This window comes from Ranitomeya imitator, chromosome 5 (assembly GCF_032444005.1).
Source record: "Ranitomeya imitator isolate aRanImi1 chromosome 5, aRanImi1.pri, whole genome shotgun sequence".
Taxonomy (NCBI): domain Eukaryota; kingdom Metazoa; phylum Chordata; class Amphibia; order Anura; family Dendrobatidae; genus Ranitomeya; species Ranitomeya imitator.
The window spans coordinates 354,927,679-354,952,418 of NC_091286.1; positions in this window are offsets into that span (position 1 = coordinate 354,927,679).

Sequence of the window (24,740 nt, forward strand, 5' to 3'; positions counted from 1 at the left end):
ATGTAAAGTAGTCATGGGAGAAATGTTATTTGTTAACTATTTTGTGTGACATATCTCTCCGATTTAAGGACATACGAATTCAAAGTTTGAAAATTGCAATACTTCAAACTTCCAATTGTTGCCAAATTTCATTTTTTTTTCTCAAATAAATGCAAGTTATATCAAATACATTTTACCACTATCATAAGTACAATGTGTCACGAAAAAACTATTGGCCTGTCATTAACATGCAAACCACCTTGCGGGGTAAAGGGTTTAGTTATGCTATTTTGAATGGGGGGGCTGATTAAAAGTTTTATATTTTTATAATATTTTTTAAAACTTTTTTTCACTTTTTATTCATTTCAATAATCTCCATGGGAGACTATTTACCATCTTAACAGCCACTTGTGGATTGCGATTCTACCCATGGCTGTTGGAGACACATTGTCAGCTGATGAATTCAGCTGACATGTGCCTGAAAGTTGCAGGTTCTTCACCGTAGACGCAGCAAATAGGGGCAAGCGACTTTGGACGTACCTATATGTCCAAGGTCGTAAAGTGGTTAATATCCATAAACATAATAAAGCACCAAAATTTCACAACTACCGCCAAATAGCCTCCAGTTTTCAGAACATAACTATTACTAAACATTACAATTAGGAAAAAGCTTAATTGTAAGGCACTTAGATAATACTGGAGTCATATTCACTCAGATTCATCTTAAAAGATAAGCAGAAGAAACACATTGGCAGAGAGAAAAGCAAGGCTGGAAGATTATATTATCATATTAGAGATTATTATTACGCATTCGAGCGCAAAGAGCCTGAGCCACAATTCCTAAGAAAAACTTGTTTATTTGTAAGAAAACCCTACTTATTTCTATGAAACATCCACAAGCTTTGCATTCATTAAACATGCAAAATAAACAATTGTTTTGACTAAAACCCAGAAAGTTCTAGCCTTTAAAAGTGAGAACTTTCTTGCGCAATGGGCACGAGAGGCCACGGAAGTCTCACCTGCTCTCAGCAAGGAGGGCGATAAAATTGAGCAGTGGGTTTCAAGCAGCACCTAAAGATAGGAAGGTACTATGAGGGGGAAACAAATATATGTGAGCAGGCCTATTGCACCTGATGCAGGGTTAAGAAGCAGAGCTGCATGAGATGCAGGAGAAACAGGCCGGAGTCACACTGTATAATACGGCTAAGTGCTAAGCGATAAAACATCGAATAGCACTTGGCCCCGTTTTACTCTATGGGGCAGCTCAAATCTACGATTAATTTCTCATGCCGAATTGGCATGCAAGAACAATCACAGCATGCTATGATAGGCACCAAGACTTGGCTCTCTCGCACCCATATACTCGTATACATATTAATCCGAATGACCTAAGCAAAAGCTTGGTCACATTCCGTAACAATAACTAACCAACAGTACCACCAAAGAAAATACACTGATGGTACAAGGAATGTAAAATATACCAAATTTTATTATGCCAATAAACACAATTTAAACATACATTATAAATATCTAGGTACCTCAGGCACAGCTAGAGGTCACTAGGAGCAAAGGCAACAATCACATAGACCATGTAAGTATATGACAGAATGTATCCATACATGGCTAGTATATGGTTTTACAAATAAGACACATACCCAGAGTCTCCTAATACTATCCTTCAGTTTCAAGCCACTGGCACAAGCCTAAATGGCAGAACAGCCAAGGTTCACTGGTAAAGTGTCAAAAAAACACCCAAACACTGCCTAAATGCTGTCAATATACTTTACGTGGTAATTAAACATAGGTATATTACCTGTGATGTGCCCGCGTCCTAGTGCGCAGCCCACCCCGACGCGCGTTTCGCCAGTTCTCCTTCCGGGGGCATGTGACATATACGTCTATGGGTGCGAGTGACACAACACACAGCACTCGGATATCATCTGAGTGCAGTGCAATATATACACTGACGACGGCAGTGGAGGAGATGAAGAAATTAATTTCTCCTCAGCTATGCTCCAATCCTCTCTGTGCGAGTGGATCAGAGCACAGTAGCATGACACGTGGCTCCTGCAGCAGAGCCAGAGCCGGGGGTCATTAGCATATCTCATCGGATGTGATACGATGATGTGACTCCAGACTTACACTTGGGCTCTTGTGGCTCAGACTGCCTAAAAGGGGACATGGTACATACATTTCTTTGGGATGGCTAAGACTTATCTACTATTTTATAACAGCTTAAAGGAATTTTCAATCATGTTACACTGGTTACATCTATGTTTCTAGTTTTTCTTTTTATTATTATTATCTAATTAGGATAAGTGATTATTGTAGTTTGTGTTTTTATTTTCCTTTGAAAACAAAGCGAAGTCAGAAAAGCTTATAAAATACTACTTAATAGCAGAATGCAATTTCTGTATGGATTTAATTAGAAATAAATTAAAATTTGACAAAATATGAGGCATATTTTGTGATCAACAGGAACAGTTGTAAGACTTTTGTTCATCGCTGCCTTCAATTTGCTCAGAGCTCTTCATACTAAATTGATTTGCTACTGTCACAATGTTCTTTTGTGATAATGTCAAGTCATTTCCACTATGTTTTATTGTCATGTCACAGAGACATCCTTCAAGATGAGTTTATGGCAGTGCAATTGTACATTATTTTCTGTTGCTGAATTTGCATCTTTTCTTATTTAATATTATAAAGTCAATGACATTTTCATAAGGGAACAATTAAAGAACAACCAATGTCACTGTAAAAAAATTAATGCAACCTTATTTTTAGATGGATAACTTAGTAATTTTCACATTATTTAGAGATTTTAAAAGTTTTGAAGAAGTTGTTTTCCTTACTAACATTTTAATGTTTTATTTTTCTAAAGAAATGCAGCACGAATGTCCACAGTGGGGAAAGCTTACTGACATGGTAGCAAAGCCTAATTTTCTGATGAGGGCTAACATTTAATGATGCAAATTATCCAAAGTTCAAAACTTAGGTACTTGCAAAAGAGAAACATCTAGTGATGAGCGAGCACTAAAATGCTCGGGTGCTCGTTGCTCGGGTCGAGCAAATTGGAATAATCGGGTACTTGACCTGAACACCGAGCCCAATGTAAGTCTATGGGAAACCTGAGTATTTTTACCGCAATGCCCCCCCGGGGGTGCTTTTAAGTTCTAAAAACATCTGAAAATGATGAAAACTTCTGAAATGACACAGGAACATAATGGGGATCGCCCCTGGAAGCATTTTTGACTCCTAGGTCACAGCTGTGAGCAATGTTGTCAGTTTCACACCATGTTTACAGGTGTACCAAAAAACATACAAAAACGAAACCAAAATGGATTTTGCTGGGAAATATGTTAAGGTACATCCTTTCCAGGGTAATGACTTATATATAAGGTAAAATAATTAACCCCAGACCAAAATTTTCCTCCACCACTTGGTCTATGTTCACATTCAGCATTTTTGATGCGTTTTTCAACTTTAACATTGCTTTCAACCAATACAAATGCATTTACTGGGAAATGTCATTGTAACATTTAATAACCCTAGCTGGCCATGTGGTTTGTGACACGAAAGGAGACACATCTTGTTTCATTTATGAAGGAGGGACTCTTAAAGTCACAAAGCCTATTTTTAGAGGGGCATTAGGTGGCATTAATTTTCTTGAAGGGCCATTATTAAACAGTGGGTCTCCTATGCTGTTATTGCCTATGCAGTGAGTGGCTGGGCTGCCAACAATTACAACGCAACCCAATACCCCTTTCACGAGAGGTACAGGAAGGCTTCCTGAAAAAATGTTGCAATGAATGCAAGGCCTGCCCTGCTACCAAGTCATATGCACCCCAATAAGCCTTTGAACCCAGGTACTGGATTGCCACAGGTAAACCCACTTCACATTATTCAGTTGGTTCTGCCGTACTGTTTTCTTATGTATTAACTGCAAGGTCTGCCCTGTTACCAAATCATATGATCCCTAATAAGCCATTAAGCTTTTAAACCCAGGTACTGGATGATCAAAGGAAAACCCACTTCACATTCTTGAGTTGGTCCTACCATGCTGTTTCCTTATGCAATGAATGCAAGGGCAGACTTAACCCAAATTGCACGCATGCCAATCCCCCTAGGAAGAAACATGGAGCAGGGCCTCATAAAAAACTGTCCCATTACCCATTACAAAGGAGTGGGTCTCCTAGACTCGTAATGCCCATACACTAAGTGTATGGGCTGACAAACATTTCCCCATGTGGGGTACATTTTTAAAAAATATTTAATTGGGATCACAGACAGCTTTGCCAAAAATTGACTGTCTGTAGCAGCAATGGAACACGTGAACTCTGGTGATCTAGTGGTGGAAAATGATAAGAGGTGGAGGAAGGCCTTATTAAAAACTAGGCCCAATTTAATGGAGCGAGCGGGTCTCTTAGACTTGTAATGCCCATACACAAAGTGTATGGGCTGACAAACATTTCCCCATGGGGGGTACATTTAAAAAAAATATTTAATGGGGATCATAGACACCTTGCCAACAAATTGACTGTCTGTAGAAGCACAGAACATGTTAAGCGTGGTGATCTAGTGGTGGAGAATGAGGAGACATTGCTGAAGGACTCATGAAAAAATAGGCACAATGTAAAGGAGCGGGTCTCCTAGACTTGTAATGCCCATACACTAAGTGTATGGGCTGACAAACATTCCCCTAAGGGGGATATATTTTAAAAAATATATACTATGGCCATCATAGACATCATAGACACCCTTGCCAAAAATTGGACTGCTTATAGCAGCACAGAACACGCTAAGCGTAGTGAATGGTGATCAAGTGGTGGAGAATGAGGAAACATTGCTGAAGGCCTCATTAAAAACTAGGCCAAATGTAAGAGTGTGTCTCCTACACTTGTAATGCCCATATACGCAGTGCATGGGCTGACAAACATTTCCCCAAGGGGGATACATTTTTTAAAATATACTATGGGCATCCTATACACCCTTGCCAAAAATCGGACTGCCTGTAGCGGCACAGAAGACTTTAAGCCTGGTGATCTAGTGGTGAAGAAAGAGGAGACATTTTTGAAGGCCTCATGAAAAAATAGGTACAATGTAAAGGAGTGTGTCTCCTAGACTTGTAATGCACATACACACAGTGCATGGGCTGACAAACATTTCCCCAAGGGAGATACATTTTTTTAAAAATATACAGTTATATGAAAAAGTTTGGGCACCCCTATTAATCTTAAGCTTAATGTTTTATAAAAATTGTTTTTTGCAACAGCTATTTCAGTTTCATATATCTAATAACTGTTGGATACAGTAATGTTTCAGCCTTGAAATGAGGTTTATTGTACTAACAGAAAATGTGCAATCTGCATTTAAACAAAATTTGCCAGGTGCATAAGTATGGGCACTCTTATCATTTTCTTGTTTTAAGTACTCCTACCTACATTTTACTGACTTACTAAAGCACTTGTTTTGGTTTTCTAACCTCATTGAACTTTGAACTTCATAGCCAGGTGTATGCAATCATGAGAAAAGCTACTTAAAGTGGCCACTTGCAAGTTGTTCTCCTGTTTGAATCTCCTCTGAAGAGTGGCATCATGGGCTCCTCAAAACAACTGTCTAATGATCTGAAAACAAAGATTATTCAAAATAGTTGTTCAGGGGAAGGATAAAAAAAGCTGCCTCAGAGATTTAACCTGTCAATTTCCACTGTGAGGAACATAGTAAGGAAATGGAAGAACACAGGTACAGTTCTTGTTAAGGCCAGAAGTGGCAGGCCAAGAAAAACATCAGAAAGGCAGAGAAGAAGAATGGTGAGATCAGTCAAGGACAATCCTCAGACCACCATCAGAGAGCTGCAGCATCAACTTGCTGCAGATGGTGTCACTGTGCATTGTTCAACTATAGAATGCACTTTGCACAAGGAGGAGCTGTATGGGAGAGTGATGCGAAAGAAGCCGTTTCTGCAAGCACGTCACAAACAGAGTGGGCTGAGGTATGCAAAAGCACATTTGGAGAATCCAATTTCTTTTTGGAAGAAGGTCCTGTGAACTGATGAAACCAAGATTGATTTGTTTGGTCATACAAAAAGGCGTTATGCATGGCAGCCAAAAAACACAGCATTCCAAGAAAAACACTTGCTACCCACAGTAAAATTTGGTGGAGGTTCCTTCATGCTTTGGGGCTGTGTGGCCAATGCCGGCATCGGGAATCTTGTTAAAGTTGAGGGACGCATGGATTCCTCTCAGTATCAGCAGATTCTTGACAATAATGTTCATGAATCAGTGACAAAGTTGAAGTTACGCAGGGGATGGATCTTTCAGCAAGACAATGATCCAAAACACCGCTCAAAATCTATTCAGGCATTCATGCAGGGGAACAATTACACTGTTCTGGAATGGCCATCCTAGTCCCCAGACCTGAATATCATTGAACATCTGTGGGATCATTTGAAGAGCGCTGTCCATGCTCGGCGACCATTAAACTTAACTGAACTGGAATTGTTTTGTAAAGAGGAATGGTCAAAAATACCTTCATCCAGCATCCAGGAACTCATTAAAAGCTACAGGAAGCGACTAGAGGCTGTTATTTTTGCAAAAGGAGGATCTACTAAATATTAATGTCACTTTTCTGGTGGGGTGCCCATACTTATGCACCTGTCAAATTTTGTTTGAATGCAGATTGCACATTTTCTGTTAGTACAATAAACCTCATTTCAAGGCAGAAACATTACTGTGTCCAACCTTTATTAGATATATGAAACTGAAATAGCTGTTGCAAAAAAAAACAATTTTTATAAAACATTAAGCTTAAGATTAATAGGGGTGCCCAAACTTTTTCATATAACTGTACTATGGCCATCATAGACACCCCTGCCAAAAATTGGACTGGCTACAGCAGCACAGAACACGTTAAGCGTGGTGAATGGTGATCTAGTGGTGGAGAATTAGGAGACATTGCTGAAGGCCTCATGAAAAAATAGGCACAATGTAAAGGAGTGTGTCTCCTAGACTTGTAATGCACATACACACAGTGCATGGGCTGACAAACATTTCCCCAAGAGGGATACATTTTTTAAAAAATATACTATGGGCTATATAGACACCCTTGCCAAAAATTTGACTGCCTGTAGGGGCACAGAAGACGCTAAGCCTGGTGATCTATTGGTGGAGAATGAGGAGACCTATAAATAAATACTAAAATACAAAAAAAAAAGGATGTGAATCCACCAATGAAAGTATATTGCAAAAGGGAGGGGCGAACACAGGTTCATATATATGATGCCAGATTGTGTCCAACGAGGTGTGTTTGTTCCTAGCAACAGCTCAGAGACAGGGATATAAAAAAATAATATATAATAGTATTTCAATATTTTCTTATTGTAGAGGTACACACTGGGTCATAAAAGGATGGCGGAGAGATATTAAAACTGGAATATATAAGAATAAATGGGAAAAATATATGTACATCTAAATTTGATGACAGTTCCCCCTGGGGGAGTTTATTTTGGTTTCTAATTAGTAACAGGCATCAGGAAAACACCCTTGCACAAAAATTGCGTGACTTTTGCATCACGGAATACGTTCACCCTGGTGTTGAACTGGTAGTGGATGATGAGGATGAGGATAAAGAGGAGGATAACACCAAACAGAAAAAATCAGGAAGCGGATAGCCATGTGTGGTTGGGGAGAGGTGCATGACAATACACCATCACAAAAAAGACAATGTATTAGAGGTTTTCACATGGTGGTGTACAGAAATCTTGCCCAATCCAGCCCTTGTTCATTTTTATAATAGTCAGCCTGTCAGCATTTTCAGTTGACAGGTGGATGCGCTTATCTGTTATAATTCCACCAGCAGCACTAAAATCCTGCTCTGACAGAACGCTAGCAGCAGGGCAGGCCAGGACCTCCAAGGCGTAGAGAGCCAGTTCATGCCACGTGTCCAGCTTGGATACCCAATAATTAAAAGGCACAGAGGAATCCCAGAGGACATTTGTATGATCTGCAAGGTAATCCCTCAGCATCTTCCCAAACATTGCACTTCTTGTGACAGCACCCCTTGCCTCTGTGCCGACACGATGGGAGGGACTGAGAAAACTGTCCCAGAACTTTTCCATTGTTCCCCTGCCTGAGCTGCATTGTACATCTGTCTCTCTCGCTTGGACTCCTTGGTTGTACAACAAACTCTGACGTCGGCTCCTAGCGTTCTCACATGGGGATTTTCTAAGTAATTCCGCTACAAGGGTCCTCTGTACTGCAACATTTTAGTACACTTATCTGCCTCTGGCAGAAGAGATTGAAACTTCTCCTTGTAGTGTGAGTCTAGAAGTGTCACCAACCAATAATAAGTGTCACCAAAAATTTTTATAATGTGAGCGTCACGTGAAATGCAGTGCAACATAAAGTCAGCCATGGGTGCCAGACTGATAACAGGAAAGACTTCCGTGTCCTCACCAGCAGGACGACTGACCATGCTGTCCTCATCCTCGTCCTTCTCCTTGTCATCAGGCCATTCCCGGTGAAACAGACGGTATGACAGCTGTGCTTGTAGTACCGTCTATAGCGCATGAAAGTTGCTCCTGTTTTTCCTCCACTTCCTCCTTCTCATTGCCTACCAATGCACATTGGGAAGACATGAGGCAGGGCTGAGTGTAATCCCCCTGTATGGTTCCTTGTTCCATGTCCTCGTGTTCTGCCTGCAATGCATCCTCTTTAATTATGAGCAGAGAGGTTTTCAGAATGCTGAGAAGCTGGATGGTGATGCTAATTATGGCATCATCGCCGCTCACCATCTTGGTGTGCAGTCCTCAAAGTTTTTTTGTAGAATGGTACATATGTCTGACATCCATGTCCACTCCTGAGGTCTTATGTGTGGAGTCTGAACTGAATATCGACGGCCTTGTTGATGTTGGTAGTCAACAACTGCCCTCTTCTGCTCACAAATCATTTCCAACATATGCAGCGCAGAGTTCCAACGTGTGGGGACATCAAACACCAGTCGGTGAGCAAGAAGCAGCAAAAGCTGCAGAAGCACGGCAAGGGTGGCTGAAGCTGTAGCTGACTTTCTAAAATGGGCAGACAGATGGCGTACCAGCAGATCCTGCAGCTCCGGGTAGCTTTTCAGAAAACGTTGAACCATAAGGTTAAGCACATGGACCAGGCAAGGTACGTGTGTGAGCTCACCTTGCCTCAGAGCCGCCACCAGGTTCTGGCCATTGTCACACACGACCATGCCTGGCTGTAGATTCAGTGGTGTCATCCAAATATCTGACTGCTCTTTCAGCGCTGTCCACAACTCTTCTGGATTGTTCGGCTTGTCACCTATACAGATTAGCTTCAGCACAGCCTGTTGCTGCTTGTCTGAGGCAGTGCTACCAGCTTCTGACTGATTTGTTGATTTCAGAGATGGAGGCTGAAGAGGAGGAGGAGGAGGTGCAGGAGCTGTAGACTGTGGGGGGAACCCTGATTGATGTAGGGGCCTCAATCCTCAGCTTGGGGAGTATGTGTTCCATCCCAAGGTCCGACTGGGTCTGGCTTACACTATGTTAACCCAGTGTGCCATCAGTGAGATGTACCATCCCTGGCTACAAGCACTTGTTGACTTGTACATGGTTAGGTGGACTTTCCCAGTAACAGCATTGTTGAGGGCACGGGTAATGTTGTGGGACACATGCTGGTGTAATGCCAGAACACACACCAGGAGAAATAGTGGCAACTTTGGACTGAGTATCTTGGGACGGCTGCCGCCATCAGGTTGCGGAAAGCTTCTGTCTTAACAAGCCTAAAAGGCAACATTTCAAGCGCAAGCAGAAGAGAAATGTTAAAATTTAAAACTGTGCGGGGAGTTGGCTGAGTATTTCTGCTTGCATTCCAATGACTGGAGTATAGACAACTGAAGCCTGTGCTGGGAAAAAGATGTGGACGGGCTTGATGATGGTGCTGCTTGACTGTGGGCAACAACAGGTGCAGGGCTAGCGGCATCTTCACATGCACGGTGTATTGGGGATTGGCTTCTATGCAAAACAGTGGAAGAAGTAGTGTCACCTGCAGACAGTGTTGCTGGAACCTGGGGGTCAGCCCACAAAGTCAGGTGTTTTGCTGCCATGTGCCTGATCATGCTGGTAGTGGTCAGGCTGGTAGTTTTGCAACCCCTGCTGATGCAGGCATGGCAGGTGCTGCAAATGGCCTATTTGGGGTTATCGGCAGAGTCTTTAAAAAATAACCAGACTCGGGAAGATCAAACAGTTGGAATGGCAACTTCCCTCATGTTGGTGTTACAGGGAATGGATGCATGCCTTCCGTCTGTGGCCACCACACTGCTTCTTCCTGCCTGTTGGGGTGATATGCCTCCTTTCCCATGTGTGCTGCTGTCCTGTATTTCCTCCTGCCAGGTTGGGTCAGTCAATATTTCATCCATTATCTCTTCTTCCACATCCGCACTCTGCTCTTCCTCCTGACTTTCTGGCAATTGTGTCTCATCATCATCCACCTCTTGTAACAGTTTCCCACCATCGCCATCATGTGACTGTGGCTGGTCAATGCTTTGGGCATTGCTATATGCAATCTCATCTGGCCCCTGGCCCAACTTCAAATTTACCGGCCAAGCGTCCAGAATCTTGAAAGGGAAACGTTGGGAGGAAGGAGGATCAGGGTGAGGAATATCCATTCCACACTCACGACTACTCGGACTTGACTGTGTGGAAGACAAGGTGGTGGTGGTGGCTAAGTGACTGGAAGCATTATCCGTTATCCAACCAACAACCATTTCACACTGCTCTGGCTTCAATAGTGGTGTGCTGTGATCCCCTAAAAATTGGGACAGGAAGGACGAGCGAGAAGATGTGGGTCTTTGTTGTGGCCCAATTTCAGCTTGGCCATGGCCTCTGTTGTGAATTCTGTGGCAGAGCTCCCTCCTGTGGTCACAAGTGGTACTTCGGCTGATTCTCTCTGTGAGCTTCCGTTGGTGGAGGAAAGTGGTACTGCGGCTTCTGAGTTTCCTTCCTCAGGTGATGTGGTGAAGTCGTTAGGTGCTGCTCTATTTAACTCCACCTAGTGCTTTGATCCTGGCCTCCAGTCAATGTTCTAGTATTGGACCTGTTTCCTCCTGGATCGTTCCTGTGGCCTGCTGCTCTGCATAGCTAAGTTCTGCTTTGCTATTTTGTTTGCTGTTTTTTTCTGTCCAGCTTGTCTATTTGTTTTTTCCTGCTTGCTGGAAGCTCTGGGATGCAGAGGGTGTACCTCCGTGCCGTTAGTTCGGTACGGAGGGTCTTTTTGCCCCCTTTGCGTGGTTTTTGTAGGGTCTTGTGTTGACCGCAAAGTTACCTTTCCTATCCTCGCTCTGTTCAGAAAGTCGGGCCTCACTTTGCTAAATCTATTTCATCTCTACGTTTGTCTTTTCATCTTAACTCACAGTCATTATATGTGGGGGCTGCCTTTTCCTTTGGGGTATTTCTCTGAGGCAAGGTAGGCTTATTTTCTATCTTCAGACTAGCTAGTTTCTCAGGCTGTGCCGAGTTGCATAGGGAGCGTTAGGCGCAATCCACGGCTGCCTCTAGTGTGGTTGGAGAGGATTAGGGATTGTGGTCAGCAGAGTTCCCACGTCTCAGAGCTCGTTCAATGTTTTTGGGTTATTGTCAGGTCACTGTATGTGCTCTGACCTCTATGTCCATTGTGGTACTGAATTACCTTATCATAACAGTACTGGAGGCCAAAAGTACTAATGATTCTCAATAGAGGGAAAAAAGAAGTTCTGAGACCATTTTTTTTTCTCTGCACTGTGTTTTGCCTTTTTTTTCCCCTAGACATTTGGGTGGTTCAGGACACAGGTGTAGCGATGGACATTAAAGGTCTGTCTTCATGTGTGGATCAGCTCACGGCAAGAGTACAAAATGTTCAAGACTTTGTGGTTCAGAATTCTATGTTAGAACCGAGAATTCCTATTCCTGATTTGTTTTTTGGAGATAGAACTAAATTTCTGAGTTTCAAAAATAATTGTAAACTATTTCTGGCTTTGAAACCTCGCTCCTCTGGTGACCCAGTTCAACAAGTTAGGATCATTATTTCTTTTTTACGTGGCGACCCTCAGGACTGGGCATTTTCTCTTGCGTCAGGAGATCCTGCATTAAGTAATATCGATGCATTTTTCCTGGCTCTCGGATTGCTGTACAAAGAACCTAATTCAGTGGATCAGGCAGAGAAAAATTTGCTGGCTCTGTGTCAGGGTCAGGATGAGATAGAGGTATATTGTCAGAAATTTAGAAAGTGGTCCGTACTTACTCAATGGAATGAAGGTGCGCTCGCAGCTATTTTCAGAAAGGGTCTCTCTGAAGCCCTTAAGGATGTCATGGTGGGATTTCCTATGCCTGCTGGTCTGAATGAGTCTATGCCTTTGGCCATTCAGATCGGTCGACGCTTGCGTGAGCATAAATCTGTGCACCATTTGGCGGTATTACCTGAGCTTAAATCTGAGCCTATGCAGTGCGATAGGACTTTGACCAGAGTTGAACGGCAAGAACACAGATGTCTGAATGGGCTGTGTTTCTACTGTGGTGATTCCACTCATGCTATCTCTAATTGTCCTAAGCGCACTAAGCGGTTCGCTAGGTCTGCCACCATTGGTACGATACAGTCAAAATTTCTTCTGTCCGTTACCTTGATCTGCTCTTTGTCATCGTATTCTGTCATGGCATTTGTGGATTCAGGCGCTGCCCTGAATTTGATGGACTTGGAGTATGCTAGGCGTTGTGGGTTTTTCTTGGAGCCCTTGCAGTGTCCTATTCCATTGAGAGGAATTGATGCTACGCCTTTGGCCAAGAATAAGCCTCAGTACTTGACCCAGCTGACCATGTGTATGGCTCCTGCACATCAGGAGGTTATTCGCTTTCTGGTGTTGCATAATCTGCATGATGTGGTCGTGTTGGGGTTGCCATAGCTACAAGTCCATAATCCAGTATTAGATTGGAAATCCATGTCTGTGTCCAGCTGGGTTTGTCAGGGGGTACATGGTGATGTCCCATTTCTGACTATTTCGTCATCCACCCCTTCTGAGGTTCCAGAGTTCTTGTCTGATTACCGGGATGTATTTGATGAGCCCAAGTCCGATACCCTACCTCCGCATAGGGATTGTGATTGTGCTATCGATTTGATTCCTGGTAGTAAATTCCCAAAAGGTCGACTGTTGAATTTATCTGTGCCCGAGCACGCCACTATGCGGAGTTATGTGAAGGAGTCCTTGGAGAAGGGGCATATTCGCCCGTCATCGTCGCCATTAGGAGCAGGGTTCTTTTTTGTAGCCAAGAAGGATGGTTCGCTGAGACCTTGTATAGATTACCGCCTTCTAAATAAGATCACGGTTAAATTTCAGTACCCCTTGCCGTTGTTATCTGATTTGTTTGCTCGGATTAAGGAGGCTAGTTGGTTCACCAAGATAGATCTTCATGGTGCGTATAATCTTGTGCGTATTAAGCGAGGCGATGAATGGAAAACTGCATTTAATACGCCCGAGGGCCATTTTGAGTATCTAGTAATTCCATTCGGACTTGCCAATGCTCCATCAGTGTTTCAGTCCTTTATGCATAACATCTTCCGAGAGTACCTGGATAAATTCCTGATTGTGTACTTGGATGACATTTTGATCTTCTCGGATGATTGGGAGTCTCATGTGAAGCAGGTCAGAACGGTGTTTCAGGTCCTGCGTGCTAATTCTTTGTTTGTGAAGGAATCAAAGTGTCTCTTTGGTGTTCAGAAGGTTTCATTTTTGGGGTTCATCTTTTCCCCTTCTACTATCGAGATGGACCCTGTTAAGGTCCAAGCCATCCATGATTGGACTCAGCCGACATCTCTGAAAAGTCTGCAAAAGTTCCTGGGCTTTGCTAATTTTTATCGTCGCTTCATCTGCAATTTTTCTAGTATTGCTAAACCATTGACCGATTTGACCAAGAAGGGTGCTGATGTGGTCAATTGGTCTTCTGCTGCTGTGGAAGCTTTTCAAGAGTTGAAGCGTCGTTTTTCTTCTGCCCCTGTGTTGTGTCAACCAGATGTTTCGCTTCCATTCCAGGTCGAGCTTGATGCTTCTGAGATTGGAGCACGGGCTGTTTTGTCGCAGAGAAGTTCTGATTGCTCGGTGATGAAACCATGCGCCTTCTTTTCCAGGAAGTTTTCGCCTGCTGAGCGAAATTATGATGTGGGCAATCGAGAGTTGCTGGCCATGAAGTGGGCATTCGAGGAGTGGCGTCATTGGCTTGAAGGAGCTAAGCATCGCGTGGTGGTGTTGACTGATCATAAGAACTTGACTTATCTCGAGTCTGCCAAGCGGTTGAATCCTAGACAGGCTCGTTGGTCGCTGTTTTTTGCCCGTTTTGACTTTGTGATTTCGTACCTTCCGGGCTCTAAAAATGTGAAGGTGGATGCTCTGTCTAGGAGTTTTGTGCCCGACTCTCCGGGTTTATCTGAGCCGGCGGGTATCCTCAAAGAGGGAGTAATTGTGTCTGCCATCTCCCCTGATTTGCGGCGGGTGCTGCAAAAATTTCAGGCTAATAAACCTGATCGTTGCCCAGCGGAGAAACTGTTTGTCCCTGATAGGTGGACGAATAAAGTTATCTCTGAGGTTCATTGTTCGGTGTTGGCTGGTCATCCTGGAATCTTTGGTACCAGAGAGTTAGTGGCTAGATCCTTTTGGTGGCCATCTCTGTCGCGGGATGTGCGTTCTTTTGTGCAGTCCTGTGGGATTTGTGCTCGGGCTAAGCCCTGCTGTTCTCGTGCCAGTGGGTTGCTTTTACCCTTGCCGGTCCCGAAGAGGCCTTGGACACATATCTCTATGGATTTTATTTCAGATCTTCCCGTCTCTCAAAAGATGTCAGTCATTTGGGTGGTCTGTGATCGCTTCTCTAAGATGGTCCATTTGGTACCCTTGTCTAAATTACCTTCCTCCTCTGATTTGGTGCCATTGTTCTTCCAGCATGTGGTTCGTTTACATGGCATTCCAGAGAATATCGTTTCTGACAGAGGTTCCCAGTTTGTTTCGAGGTTTTGGCGAGCCTTTTGTGGTAGGATGGGCATTGACTTGTCTTTTTCCTCGGCTTTCCATCCTCAGACTAATGGCCAGACCGAACGAACCAATCAGACCTTGGAAACATATCTGAGATGCTTTGTTTCTGCTGATCAGGATGACTGGGTGTCCTTTTTGCCTTTGGCTGAGTTCGCCCTTAATAATCGAGCCAGCTCGGCTACCTTGGTTTCGCCGTTTTTCTGCAACTCTGGGTTCCATCCTCGTTTCTCTTCAGGGCAGGTTGAGTCTTCGGACTGTCCTGGTGTGGATACTGTGGTGGACAGGTTGCAGCAGATTTGGACTCATGTAGTGGACAATTTGACCTTGTCCCAGGAGAAGGCTCAACGTTTCGCTAATCGCAGACGCTGTGTGGGTCCCCGACTTCGTGTTGGGGATTTGGTTTGGTTATCTTCTCATCATATTCCTATGAAGGTTTCCTCTCCTAAGTTTAAACCTCGTTTCATTGGTCCGTATAGGATTTCTGAGGTTCTTAATCCTGTGTCTTTTCGTCTGATCCTTCCAGATTCTTTTTCCATACATAACGTATTCCATAGGTCATTGTTGCGGAGATACGTGGCACCTATGGTTCCATCTGTTGATCCTCCTGCCCCGGTTTTGGTGGAGGGGGAGTTGGAGTATATTGTGGAGAAGATTTTGGATTCTCGTGTTTCAAGATGGAAACTCCAGTATCTGGTTAAGTGGAAGGGTTATGCTCAGGAAGATAATTCCTGGGTCTTTGCCTCTGATGTCCATGCTCCTGATCTTGTTCGTTCCTTTCATATGGCTCATCCTGGTCGTCCTGGGGGCTCTGGTGAGGGTTCGGTGACCCCTCCTCAAGGGGGGGTACTGTTGTGAATTCTGTGGCAGAGCTCCCTCCTGTGGTCACAAGTGGTACTTCGGCTGATTCTCTCTGTGAGCTTCCGTTGGTGGAGGAAAGTGGTACTGAGGCTTCTGAGTTTCCTTCCTCAGGTGATGTGGTGAAGTCGTTAGGTGCTGCTCTATTTAACTCCACCTAGTGCTTTGATCCTGGCTTCCAGTCAATGTTCTAGTATTGGACCTGTTTCCTCCAGGATCGTTCCTGTGGCCTACTGCTCTGCATAGCTAAGTTCTGCTTTGCTATTTTGTTTGCTGTTTTTTTCTGTCCAGCTTGTCTATTTGTTTTTTCCTGCTTGCTGGAAGCTCTGGGACGCAGAGGGTGTACCTCCGTGCCGTTAGTTCGGTACGGAGGGTCTTTTTGCCCCCTTTGCGTGGTTTTTGTAGGGTTTTGTGTTGACCGCAAAGTTACCTTTCCTATCCTCGCTCTGTTCAGAAAGTCGGGCCTCACTTTGCTAAATCTATTTCATCTCTAAGTTTGTCTTTTCATCTTAACTCACAGTCATTATATGTGGGGGCTGCCTTTTCCTTTGGGGTATTTCTCTGAGGCAAGGTAGGCTTATTTTCTATCTTCAGACTAGCTAGTTTCTCAGGCTGTGCCGAGTTGCATAGGGAGCGTTAGGCGCAATCCACGGCTGCCTCTAGTGTGGTTGGAGAGGATTAGGGATTGCGGTCAGCAGAGTTCCCACGTCTCAGAGCTCGTTCAATGTTTTTGGGTTATTGTCAGGTCACTGTATGTGCTCTGACCTCTATGTCCATTGTGGTACTGAATTACCTTATCCTAACAGGCCTCATCCGCTGCATGCACCATCAGCATCACGTCCACTTCCCTGACCCTTGCTCCTTGCCTTTCCCATTTTAAATGGATTACTGAACTATTTCAAAAGCTCAACACAAATTTATTTATTTGGAGCAAAATTATATCTGATCAATATGGCTTCAAAGCTACAATTTTTCCGCCAAAAATACAACAGGCCGCAGCCACAGATAACAGACTGCATAATTATTTTTTCTGTTGCATGTGAAATTTTGAAAAAACAAAGCTAGCACAAAGAACTATGCTACGTATGCCTGCGAGACTACAATTTTTTTCACCACAGATACACCAGGCCTCAGACTGACATAACAGACTGTATAAAAAAAAATCTTTTAGCGAATTTTTGAAAAAAAAAGGAGAACAGAACTATGATACGTGTGCCTGCGAAACTACAACTTTTCCACCACAGATACACCAGGCTGCAGCCACAGATAACAGACTGTATATTTTTTTCTGTTGTATGTGAAATTTGCAAAAAAAAATTAAAATGAGTACAACAATGCTAGCAGACAGAACTTTTCAACTTATGCCTGCGAAGCTACGATTTTTCCACCACAGGTACAACAGGTCTCAGCCTGACATAACAGACTGTATAATTGTTTTATTATTTTTGATGATTTTTTGTTAAAAAAAAAATGAGTGGAGCAAGGCTAGCAGACAGAACTATGCAACTTATGCCTGCGAAGCTACGATTTTTCCACCACAGATACAACAGGCCTCAGCCTGCCATAACAGACTGTATAATTTTTTTTGGGGGGGGTTGGAGAATTAAAAAAAAAAAAGAAAAGTGGAACAAGGCTAGCAGACAGAACTATGCAACTTATGACTGCAAAGCTATGATTTTTCCAACACAGATACACCAGGCCTCAGCCTGACATAACAGACTGCATAAAATATATATTTTTGGGGGGTGAATTTTTTAAAAAAAAATAGAACAAGGCTAGCAAACAGAGCTATGATACATTCAATTTTTCCACCACAGATAGATACACTAGGCCTCAGCCACAGATAACAGACTGTATAATTTTTTCTGTTGTATGTGAAATTTGCAAAAAAATTAGAATGAGTACAGCAAGGCTAGCAGACAGAACTATGAAAGGCCTCAGCCTGACATATCAGACTGCATATTTTTTTTTATTTTTGGTGATTTTTTAAAAAAATTAGTGGAACAAGGCTAGCAGACAGAATTTTGCAAGGTATGCCTGGGAAGCTATGATTTTTCCAACACAGATATTCCAGGTCTCAGCCTGATATAACAGACTGTACACATTTTTTTTTTTTTGGGAGAATTAAAAAAAAAGAGAGAGTGGAACAAGGCTAGCAGACAGAACTTTGCAAACTATGCCTGGGAAGCTACGATTTTTCCAACACAGATACACCAGGCCTCAGCCTGATGTAACAGACTGTATAAAATATATTTATTTTTTGGTGAATTTTTGAAAAAAAAGAGGAGAACAAGGCTAGCACACAGAACTATGATACGTATGCCTGCGAAACTACAATTTTTTCCACCACAGATACACCAGGCCACAGCCACAGATAGCAGACTGTATAATTTTTTTTTTTATCTTGTATGTGAAATTTGGCAAAAAATTAAAACTCAGTAAAACAAGGATAGCAGACAGAACTATGAAATGTATGCCTGCAAAGCTATGATTTTTCCAACACAGATACACCAGCCATCAGCCTCAGATAACAGACTGATCTAAATGTGGCTTTGATTTTTTGGGGGCACAACTAAGTTGAGTCAACAAGTTGGCTATGACACACAAAAAAAGATTTTTTTGGCGCACTCACATCTGATGCCTAGCACAAAAAAGGTAGATTTGCACGTTCTTCGATTACAATAACCTGGCTGTAGTAGGCAGCGTGACCAAGCAAATAAATTTTGAAATAAGGGGGCTATGGATTGCTTTAGAATAAAAGGAGCAGGTATAAGGTGAAGAAAAAAAAGCCACAGAAAACTGCAGCTAGATATATATTACATAAGCAGCAGCAGCAGACAGTAATGGAGCTTTTGGAGGTATGCAGTGAGAGCTATGTACTCACATACAGTGCCTGCAGGCCTTGCACTAATGTGGATAAGTGCACATAGACTCCCTTGCCTATCTAGCGCTGCAATCTCTGGAACCCCTAATTATCCCTAAAAAGGACTGTTGGTTTCTCAGGAGTTGGGGACTGAACAGTTGCAGACCTACACTAACTATTAAGAGGACGATTCTGACCCTATCTCAGCAGCTGCTCTCCCTACACTCCCTAACTCCGGAGCAGAATGCGGTGATCAGGCGGCGCCAGGTCTCTTATAGACCCGATGACACTGTGTGGCCAGCCAATCACTGTAATACCACAACAAAGATGGCTGCGGTATTACAGTGCATGGCTAACAATCCCTGCACTGTCATTGGAGCTCTAAGGAGAACCAGAATTTCAGGACAGAGACCTGAACTCCCGCTGAATAATCCCAGAAATACTCAGTGCTTGCTGAGTACACCGAGCAAAGTGATACTCGGGTGAGTACCGCGTAGTGGCGAGCACGTTCGCTCATCAATAGGAACAACCAATCGAAAACAAGTATCTCTAGATAAGAAATTCTAAGATAATAATACAGCTACTACTAAGAAAGATAACATGTAATACGAAATCCAAAGGAAAAAAAAGGAAGAAGGGATTTTTAATAATTCAATATAAATTTTATTGCACATAAATAACAGACAAAAAATGGTAATAAGATAAGACAATGACAGCAGCTGAAGAGACCACTGCTAAGAAATATATATAGTATAAAAAAGTTATAACACACCGGGAAGAGAAACACGTGTCAATAAATAACAAATGTCTGCAAAAAATCAATTGACTAATAAACAGTAGGTCTGGTAAATTATCTAAAGGCCCCGTCACACATAGCGAGATCGCTAGCAAGATCGCTGCTGAGTCACAAGTTTTGTGACGCAACAGCGATCTCAGTAGCGATCTCGCTATGTGTGACACGTACCAGCGATCAGGCCCCTGCTGTGAGATCGCTGGTCGTGTCGGAATGGCCTGGGCCATTTTTTAATCGTTGAGGTCCCGCTGACATCGCTGAATCGGCGTGTGTGACGCCGATTCAGCGATGTCTTCGCTGGTAACCAGGGTAAACATCGGGTAACTAAGCGCAGGGCCGCGCTTAGTAACCCGATGTTTACCCTGGTTACCATCCTAAAAGTAAAAAAACAAACGCTACATACTTACCTATCGCTGTCTGTCCTCGGCGCTCTGCTTCTCTGGTCTGGCTGTGAGCGCCGGTCAGCCGGAAAGCAGAGCGGTGACGTCACCGCTCTGCTTTCCGGCCGCTGTGCTCACAGCCAGACCAGAGAAGCAGAGCACCGAGGACAGACAGCGATAGGTAAGTATGTAGCGTTTTTTTTTTTTACTTTAACGATGGTAACCAGGGTAAACATCGGGTTACTAAGCGCGTCCCTGCTCTTAGTTGCCCGATGTATACCCTGGTTACCGGGGACCTCGGGATCGTTGGTCGCTGGAGAGCTGTCTGTGTGACAGCTCTCCAGCGACCAAACAGCGACGCTGCAGCGATCTGGATCGTTGTCGGTATCGCTGCAGCGTCGCTATGTGTGACGGGGCCTTTAGCTTAGTAGGTTCAGGCATAATGGCCTATTGTTACCCTAAGACAGGGCATGAAAGATCAGGTGGTACAGAAAGATATTGCAGACAAGAGTATCTCAAAGAAAAAAATGCTTTAAATAAGAACACAATGCAATAGGGCATTACCTTGAGACAAGGTACAACCAGGGTGCGGTGTGCAGATGAGGCACACAATATAACAATGCTATTGCTAACCAACCAAGTCTGGCTGTATACTTTTGATGCACAACTGGTGCAGTATAAATGATGTATATTTCCCTGCTGAAAAAAATTAGCAGGGTTAGTATCACAGGAAAATTTTCAGACCTCAGATGTACTTGTTTCAGTGCTTGCACTGTATAGTGATGATGATCGACCCCCGAAGAAGCCAGAGGTGCGAAACGCGTGTTGGGGTCTTGCACGCCACATCCAGGAGCAGGTCGGTCCCTTTTTCTACATCGGCTCTTCTCTATTGCATGTTCTTTTCTTCCTTCATGCTTGGTCGTAATTTTTTCCATTGTGGCCTCTTTTTACTTCACTACCCAGGTATATATTTTATATTGAGGGCTCTTGGATCCATTGGTTACTATTAGACAATTACCGCAATAGGATTCACTATTTTCAATCAGTACACTGAATTGACCATCTTCTATGTGTGCCTTTAGTGAGGTATTGATTTAATGCAGCAGATTATATGGCACCTATTATGGGGTTATGTAGTGCACTATTTGCACTTTATTATTTGTAGCTGCTAGTTAGGCTCTTACTATATATATTGCACTATTGGCACTTTTTTGAACTGTTTGATGTAGAACTTAGATCCGTTGAATTATTTTTAACTATTTGATCTCTTGGAATTAATGTCATACCTACGATGGATTTATGCAGTGCACTATTGGCACTTTAAATTGTATGGCTGCTAATGTGACGCTTATTTTGTATTTTGCACTATTGGCACTTTATTGTAATATCTATTTACTCGATGGTGAACCACTGTACTATCTTGAATTATTTGACTCTATGTAATTACTGTTTTTTACCTTCACACCATTGAGAGATCTTGAGATTATCAATTGATTCATGTGTGCAGCCTACATTATATACGCAGTAATTTATTTATGAAATCCTGCTACCTTTATTCTGGCCTGTGTGTGACACTATGTTGTCATCCTTTCCTTTTTTTAATTGCGTCCTAATGTAATCAACTATTGAATCGTCATTGTGGTTTGAATAATTTTGAATATTTCAATAAATTTTCTTTATATCTTATTTTTGCTCTGGTATCCATTTTTTCTTGGGTTTTTGTAGTTTTTATATAGTGGAGCTCATAATATTTGCCCCGTTCTTTTGGTTATATAATAAATAAAGTCTGGCTTTATGTTTTTGATGCACAGCTAGCGTAGTATAAATGGTGTATAATATTTCCCTGCTCTGAACAATTTGAAGGATTAAGAGCAAAAAATATATCATTATCTCTGAGAAGGGCTTTTGGTATGAATTGAAGCAGAAAGGAAGGAAGTCAATTGGAGACAAATATCAGAATGAAAATAAACCCTTTTTTGCACATCCAGTTCGGGAGGGGGGCAAGAGAGTGGGCAGTGTGTGGGTGGAGACTGTGCGTGTCTGTGTGTGTGGGCGGGGTCTGTGCAGGCCTCTCAGGGGTCTGTGTGGGCCTGCCGGTGGTCTGTATGGGCCTCTTGGGGGTCTGTGTGGGCCTGCCGGGGGTCTGTACGGGCTTCTCGGGGGTCTATGCGCACCTCTCGGGGGTCTTTGTGTCTGTGTGCAGGCATCGTCTGATGGGACTAGTCCCATCGGGCAATGCCTGCTACAATGACAGTGATTGACACATTAGCCAATGATGGGACACTAGTAGTCCCATCTAGGGTTGAGCAAAATGGATCGGACATTTTCATAAATCGCCGACTTTTGGCAAAGTCGGGTTTCGTGAAACCCGACCTGATTCCACTGTGGGATCGGCCATGCAGTCGGCGATCTGCGCCCCAAAGTCGCGTTTCATATGACGCTTTAACTGCCATTTCTCAGTCAATGAAGGTGCATGCAGAGTGTGGGCAGCTTGATGACATAGGTCTCGGTCCGCACCATCTTAGAGAAGGGCATGGCAGTGATTGGCTTGCTTTCTGCGGCATCACCGGGGCTATAAAGGGGAGTGCACACTGACCGCCATCTTACTTCTGCCGATCTGAGCATAGGGAGAGGTTGCTTCAGCTTTGTCAGAAGCAGGGATATACTTAGAGAGGGAATATTAACCCCCGAACCGCTTGTGCTGTAACGATTTCCACTGTCCAACACCACCTTTTCTTTGTAGGGACAGTGTTTTTTTTTGGGGGGGTGCATCAGCTCTGTAGCTTCTTAGGCTGCCCTATAAGGCTCCCTGATAGCTGCATTGCTGTATGTACACCGCTGTGCAAACCAACTGCTTTTTTCAAAGCAAAAATCCTGTTGCTTCTTTCTGCACAGTTCTGTTGTTTCTTTGTCCACAGTATTTTGTGTGCACTGTGCAGCAGTCCTTTTTATTGCTGCCATACTTGTCCTTTGATCATTGTAGGGAGATTGAAATTCTACTACAGCCCTTGTATTTTTTGATATATCTGCCAGCCACGTTCTGCCTTGCACATTGTGTGGTGTCATACACTGGACCTGTTTTTCCTGCAGTCTCCCACAAAAAAAACAAAAACAAAGGGTGCTTAAAATTGCCACTAAGTGGATTAACGTGAGTTCTGCTTGGCGAATATCTGCCACACACGTTCTGCCTTGTACATTGTGTGTAGTTTAACACACAGGGCCTGTTTTTTTCCTGCAGTCTCCCACCCAAAAAAAGGGAGCTTTACATTGCCACTAAGTGGATCTACGTGAGTTCTGTTTGGCGTATATCTGCCAGCCACGTTCTGCCTTGTGCATTGTGTGGTGTAATACACAGGGCCTGTTTTTTCCTGCAGTCTCCCCCCAACAAAATAAAAATGGAGCTTTAAATTGCCACTAAGTGGAGCTACGTGAGTTCTGTTTGGCGTATATCTGCCAGCCACGTTCTGCCTTGTCCATTGTGTAGTGTAATACACAGGGCCTGTTTTCTCCTGCTGTCTTCCCGCCAAAAAAAGGGAGATATAAATTCTCCAATAGTTAATATACACCTTCTACCTTGTTTAACAGTAGCATATAACATTTGTTATTTTGGTAACATTTCCGCAAAAATGAGGAAGTCTGGTGGAAGAGGCTGTGGGCGGTCGGTGCCAGCTGGTACTGATGGTGGTGGTGGTAGTGGAGCATCTGGTGGTACTGGGAAAAGCAAGATAGCACCAACTGCTCGAGGTGTAGAGGCAGCGTAATCGTCTGGCTACACAAGGCCTCGAAGGCTCCCTTACCTGGGAGTAGGAAAACAGCTTTTAAAGCTGGAGCAGCAGGAGCAAGTTTTGGCTTTCCTTGCTGACTCAGCCTCCAGCTTTCACCTCCTCTTCAGAAGCTTTGAAATCTAAAACCAGCGAGTCATCAGTGGATGCTCCATGCTTGGAAAAAGTTGCTTCCTTGTGTCCTTCACCCAAAACAAAAGTGAAGGATGCGGCAGGCAACACTACACTTTACTCCATGGAGCTCTTTACACATACCGTGCCTGGGTTAGAGAGGGAAATTGTTAAAAGCCCATTACAGGAAGAATCGGACATGGAGTGCACAGATGCACAGCCACAGCTTGATTATTATGCTGTTCCATTGACTCCAATCACAACTTTGCCCTTGCAGTGTACTGAGCCCGAATCTGACCCTGATGAGACTATGGTGCCCAGTCCCGAATGCTATAGCACCTTACACGGTGACACAGAGGACGGTGCACATGACATCGAACAGGAGGTGATAGATGACCCAGTTGTTGATCCAGATTGGCAGCCATTGGGGGAAGAGGGTGCCGCAGCCTGGAGCTCAGAAGCGGAGGATGACCTGCAGCAGCCATCTACATCGCAAAAGTTGTTATCTGGCAGGTCCGCATCAGGCCCAAAACGTGTGTCAAAAACCACAACAGGTGTAGGTCAGCATTGCAGCCCGGTGACAGTAGCACGGCGTGCAAAGCCTGAAAAAGTATTCCATAGTAGGACGAGTGCAGTGTGGCAATTTTTTAACAAAGATCCGAATGATCAGTCCAAAGTTATATGTAAGAAATGCTTCAAGACCTTTAGCAGAGGGAAGAATCTTCAAAATTTAAATACAACGTGCATGCGTTAGATATCTAACCAGCAGGCACTTGGAAGCATGAACTAACTACCAAACGTTCCGTACCGTTGGTGCACCTGCTCATATTGAAGCTAGTCAGCAACGCAACATTGCTTCCCTAACTGGAAGCCCACCGGTTAGGACTAGTGTTGAGCATTCCGATACCGCAAGTATCGGGTATCGGCCAATA